This window comes from Gadus macrocephalus, chromosome 13 (assembly GCF_031168955.1).
Source record: "Gadus macrocephalus chromosome 13, ASM3116895v1".
Lineage (NCBI taxonomy): Eukaryota > Metazoa > Chordata > Actinopteri > Gadiformes > Gadidae > Gadus > Gadus macrocephalus.
In genome coordinates this window covers 13236614-13242959 of record NC_082394.1, presented here as the reverse complement: position 1 = coordinate 13242959, position 6346 = coordinate 13236614, and positions in this window count along the sequence as shown.

Genomic DNA, 6346 nt, shown 5'->3' with positions numbered 1-6346 from the left:
CGGTGATCGCTGTAGGACGATGTTGACGACGTGGTCTGAACGCGACCGTGTCCACATGGAGTGTGCGTGGATCATCAAGTCCCTCGGCGTGGGTTTCCCGAGATGCGTGTGTGCGCCTACAGGTAGTCTGGGTGGAACAAGTCGACTGAGAAGAGGGAGGCTGAAGAGTTGTGTAGGCCGCGGTGTGCGTGCGGTATTGGAAGTGTCAGTCATCTTTAATGTGGTGCATCAGAAACACTTCATGAAGAGATGGTAGCAACAAGTTGGCCTGACCATTAAGTATTTTAATTGTGTTTGTCCGGTTAAGACCCCGGTTACTTGTTGACATTGTCCATCTACAGATGAAAAATCTGAAATTATATTTGTCAAACTCAGCCCCTCTTGGTGTTGCCGCGATCTGAAGCAGTTAATATTAATTTAATTATATTCAAAATGAGTCTTAAGTTCCTCCCAAAGCTGTATATTGAATTTGTCCAACAAAGTAGACTCATCCGAACTGCCCTGGCTTGGTAGATTTATCCAACAGTGCTTACAAACTAAACGAACAAATCCACAAGATTCTATAATGTGTTTACAAGCCGCATCCTTTTTTTAAATTCAGAATTTTGAGTGCAGAGCAACATTTCATTAAGTGAATGTCTGGTTTTATTTTTACTCATTAGAACACAGCCCCTTCTGAATCAATATTAAGTGCTCAGTTAGGCCTACCGGTTTTTGGAATGTAAGAAAAATAAATAGAATAAGGAAATCCACAGATCAATCCAAGAAGCATATTTAAATGAAATGTTGCTCTGCGCTCTGAATTCAGAGTTATCAGACAGCCACTATCTAGTCGAGAGAGCTGAACAAAGGTCATGGCTGATTTACATGATCACCTGGGGTCTTAACAAACCGGCTAAATCCTCAACCTATAATTAGAAACAATGTGAAGCAAAATTGTGTCACTTTGTATAAAATTGGTTATTAAGAGAGATCAAGTGTATGACTGGGGAAAAGGTTACCCCCAAAATGCTTCAGTTCATAAACCAAAGAAAATGTCCAGGCTAGGAAAATAACCATGGGATTGTGAAATAAATGAGCAGAAAATTCATTATTCTCTTATATTGACTTTTTTTGTCAGATTCGACTGTTGTAATGAGGGAGCTGAAGATGGAAAGATTTGAAACAAATAAATAACGGCTCCCTCAATCCCTGCGTTCCTCTGCCAATAAGTAGTGTTGCATTTCCGCAACTCTCATCAACCATTAAGATGGAGTCACCAAACCAATAAGGAAAAGAGATAACCTTATTGGTCAGAAATGAGTGTTCTGAAATCCGAATGGTCTCAAGCAGAAACGTGCGCAGTCAACTCTAAACAGATATCCTCACAGACCACATCACTCACTAATAGCTGACGGATGGGAGGGCCATTTCTAAGCAGTGACAATCGAATAATAGCTCCTAAATCTTACCTACAGCAACTTTGATCACACAACAACATGATGTATCTTTTGGTAGCACATGGAGCGGCTTAATAAATGGGCAAAGTCTATGATTAGAAGAAAAACTATGCCTTATAATTGTAATGGCAGTAATTAGCCATTACCAGCCATCTGTTCACTCTCCTCCTAATATTGTCCATCTATCAAAACTTTTTAACAAACATCCCTTTCAGTATTTTACTGCAATAAAAGGCATGTATTTGTTAAATCCAAAATAAACGAATTGAAGCTCCCTTGGTGGCTGCTCCGACGATAAATCAAGTGTGCTTAATGAGGAGCGGGATAAATTACATTGTCAGCATTAATTGGAATCATGTACTTAGGTTTCTGCCGCCTGGTTCTGCCTGCGTGTGCTCATCCACGCATGTTAGTTCTGTCACTTGAAATAACTGTCACGATTAGACACGGCGGAACATGATGGAGGGTTATGGGGGGTTGCACATGCGCAAGGGCCTGCCTGGTGATGACATCCCAGGTCCTGTTCACATAAACAAAGCACATCAATTTGCTTTGATTTATCCATAATGAAAGCATGTGTGTGTGCTGTGCTTTGTATGTGAATCTTTCTTTCCGTCAAATATCCATTGCTGTGCTTTTAGCATTCAGTTGATACTTTTGCGATTGAACATTTGTACTCACTTGCATATTGATTGGGCAGGGATCTCCCTGTATATGTTTGCATTAATCAGAGTTGGCCAGGGTTAAACGTGCATCAGTCAACCGAGCATCTTGCAACATTGAGCAAAGCAGTGGCTCGCCTCGGATGACACTTTTCTATGGGGAACTTCTCAGTCGTCCAGTGAGCAACAAGATGGATCAACAAGAATGCCAAAGCATCACAAATGTTTCTCCTGTGTCCTTATTTATCTTTTACCGTCCAAGCTATTCTACCGAATAACAATCATTGCAACATACAGACCCTGCAAAATGATGATAGATGCATAGTCTTGAATGATATTTCTAACCGAATGTGCAGTTGTCTACCTTTCTTACCTTGTTATTTTAGCCAGTTGGATCCTGTGTTTGGAGCCTAAAAATAATATTGCACAAGCATGAAATGAACAAAAGTGAATAAAAGAAAACAAACACAGGACTGTGTGTGTGTGTACCACTGCTGCCTGCCCGCTCTAAAGGCATGGGGTCGAGGCTCTGCCGAGGCCTTGTGTTTGTGTTTGTCTACGGTCCCAGTGCATTGTGGGAGGCTCCACCAAGTACCACACTTTCTTCCCACCTCCAAAGACATTCAGGTTGGGCGTGGCTCGAGCGACATCCTGAGCTACCTGTAGATGCATTATACGTTCTACGTTTTCCTCGTGCCTATTTACGGCTCGGGTACGCTCCCAACCCCCTGACATTGAACACTGAACACAGTGAACAGCTAATGTACGCAAAGGGGTTGGCTGTGCTTTATACTGGTGTTTATGGACCCGGGTCCAGGGCTGGGCTATGTCGGGGTCTCCCTAGGACAAACGTCCTAGGGAGACCCCAGAATCATCCCAGCTGTTGTATAACCCCTGGTTGTTTTTCTCAGCTCACCATGAAACAATAACGCACGGATGAAAGACCCCCCCCACCGCGCCCACCACCGCGCCCACCACCGCTATCTCCAGTGGATCAGTGGAGCCGCCCAGGGGCCTCCCAGCACCAGCCCCCTCACCCGGGCTCCGCGCCGCCTTGCCTGTTTACACCCCCCGTCCCCCCGTCCCATTTACTTATTTATCCCAAACACCCCCCCTCCCCCACCCCCACCTCCACCAGCAACTTACAGACTTAACTCAGCCATTCAAGCTAATCCTTATCTATAAATATCTGCTTTTGCCCCATCGCAAGAAAGGAAGTGGTGCTGATGCGGGCGGCCTCGCTGGCTCACCGACGCTCCCGCCTTTTATCTCCTCTTTCTCTTTTTTTTTCTTTCTTCCTGTCTGTGTGTTTTTTATTTTTGTATGTCCATCCGTCTCATCTCTCTTTCTCTCACTTCTCCCTCCCCCCCATCAATTCTCTGGTTCCCATGGGGCTTGTGTGCACGCGCGAAATCTGTCCCTGTGTGTGTGTGTGTGTGTGTGTGTGTGCGCGCAGCGTAAGAGACTCTGGAATCACTTGACGGTATTATGTGACAGTGTTTGCCAAAGTGAAATTATAATGGCATGCTGCTTTACCTCCTGCTAGAGCAAGACCTCATTTAGATGTAATGTCTGCCTCACCGTTTGATGTTTTGAGAGGCACAATAGGCAATGTTGACACGGTCGCCAGCCATGCAGAATCCCACGTATGAGCGAGTTTGTCACAAACAAAGTGTTGGTATGTTTATCTAAAACCAGTCCAGGCTTCAGACTTCCCCTCGGCTGGGAAGGTGCTGAATCAAAGATGGCGCTGTACATTTTATTCCTGCTTAAAAGGAGCAGGGAGATATCTGTGTCATTTCATGTGAAGCTCAAATCTAAGGTATGATTATAGCCGGAATAATTCTTTGATGTATTTTAATTAACAGGAGCTAGCATGTAAAAGGAGCCTATAGACTCAGAGTTGGATGGTACAACGGAGCGATAATCTCCCACCTGAAGTCGAGTCTTGCTCTTTAGAAATTGTGACACTGAAGCATTTACAAGATAAAACCTATATATTGAAGAACATCAGCTCTCATAGCAAATATACTCTGATCCGAGTGAAAAAAAAAAAAGAGTGAAGAAATCGACTATGACTGTTTACAATGAAATGAGAGGAGACACGAGCAAGTACACAGGAAATGCAATTTGTTTGTGGCCCAAATTTTCTCCAGTCCCATCCTATGAACTTGGGCCACAGGTGTATCGTAGCTGCAGTGTGACGCACGTATAGCACAACAAAGAATAACAAATGGAAGCAAGGCAGTCACAATGACCCGCAAAGCTGTTTACGAACCATAATGTGTGTGTGTGTGTGTGTGTGTGTGTGTGTGTGTGTGTGTGTGTGTGTGTGTGTGTGTGTGTGTGTGTGTGTGTGTGTGTGTGTGTGTGTGTGTGTGTGTGTGTGTGTGTGCATGTACCCACACCCGCAAACACATGCCCTTGTGATTATGCCCCAGTGTGATACTATAGCCTGGCTGATTACCTGTCAGCGGGTACTGGGCAACTGACAGAACACTAACACACACACACACACACACACACACACACACACACACACACACACACACACACACACACACACACACACACACACACACAGCGGAAGTAGTAAAAGAAGAGTGCCCCACCCGTCTGAAGGTGTATTGCTTTTATAGAGATGCTGTGATCGTGGCCCCCACCTCCTCCTCCTCCTAGCCCCTCCTCCTCCCAGTCAGTCCTGTGGTCTCCCTCTTTATGGGAGCAGCTGAAGATAGATGAACTCACAAAGTGGTTCTCTATTAAGCCGTAAATTAGGAACTAGGAGGACAATCCCTGCGCCGATGTATGTACCATTTAGTGGAGAGTTATGGGTATGAGTCTTTGTGTTGATACCGACTGTGGTATACTGCATATACCCCCCAACTCCCAAATCAACGCACACAACACATACTGTAGATATTAGTTCCAGAACAGACAGAAGGACTCCTAAGATGGACCCACGAACAGATCAAACAGCATACGGAGCCACACGCAACCACATGCATACATACATACATATGCATGCAAATGTTCACAAATAAAAAAATATTTTGATTTTTTTTTTTTTAACATGGAGCCAACGTATTTAGCATTCATCACCAGCAAAGTGTCGACAGCAGGAATGCATTTGTTAGGGGAATGAGTGATTCTGGAGGCATGGTGGGTCCCTCAGCAGTACCTCCCCTTCTATACGGGAAGAACCAAGGAGGGCTTTTGGTTCTGTCCGTCCTCCCAGACACAGAAAAGTGATCAGGCATTTCAATGAGTTGTTTCCCTTGGACCACCGCTCGCAATGGCCCTCTGAGGGGCTGGTATCAAATAAAATGAAAAAAAAACTCTGGTTTCAAAAGAACTCTGTGACCCACATACATATTCATCTAGGGTGCCTGACTGACTGGCTATTTCTGGTCCCTCTTCATCTTCCATTTCATATCTCAGCATGTGATTGGATGTGACATATTGGCCCAAAATGTTGAATTTGTGATGATATGATAAGCCTGCTGAAATTAAATCCCAGGAAGTCAAACATATTTTTTTCAGTTTCTAGAACGTTCTGGAAGCCATGAGTTGTAATTATAAGAGCCGTACAGGATCGTACAGGATTCTCCTAGTTTTGTCGACCGTTCAAATAGGGAGAGTCGATACAGCACTTTTGACTTTGGTTTTTGAGTAGGACAATTTTCTTTGATGACCCCCCAGAGAATTATCTCAAATAGCAATAGTTAATCCATTGTGTAATTAGAAGTTTTCCCATTAAAGAACACAAAACAGTGGATTATCTGAGATGGCCGTCTGGACCAAATACAACACTAATCTCAGAGGACTTTTTGTTAAAAAATCTTTAGGATAAATGTGAACAGACAACGGTGCACCATGGGTCCCCAGGTAATCCAAGGTCCTCTTAGGATTACAATTTTAATTTTAATTCTAAAATAATAATTTAATTATTATTATTATCATTATAATTATTTTTATATCAACATATCATTCAATTAAAAAACATTAATAAACACATCAATACAATTAATATGAAGAAAGTGTAATGAATAAAAAATGTGTGTGTGAGAGTTTACTTAACCCAGAAAGTCGATAGTGTTGTGCAGATGCTTGCTTAACAAACAACTAGTATTGGATCGTTATAATTTCACTTAATAGTCAGTCATTACAGCAAATTGTTCCAGAAAAAGCACAGCTGTTCAGGCCTCTAGACAGCAGCAGACGACAGACGAACCCACAAACAGC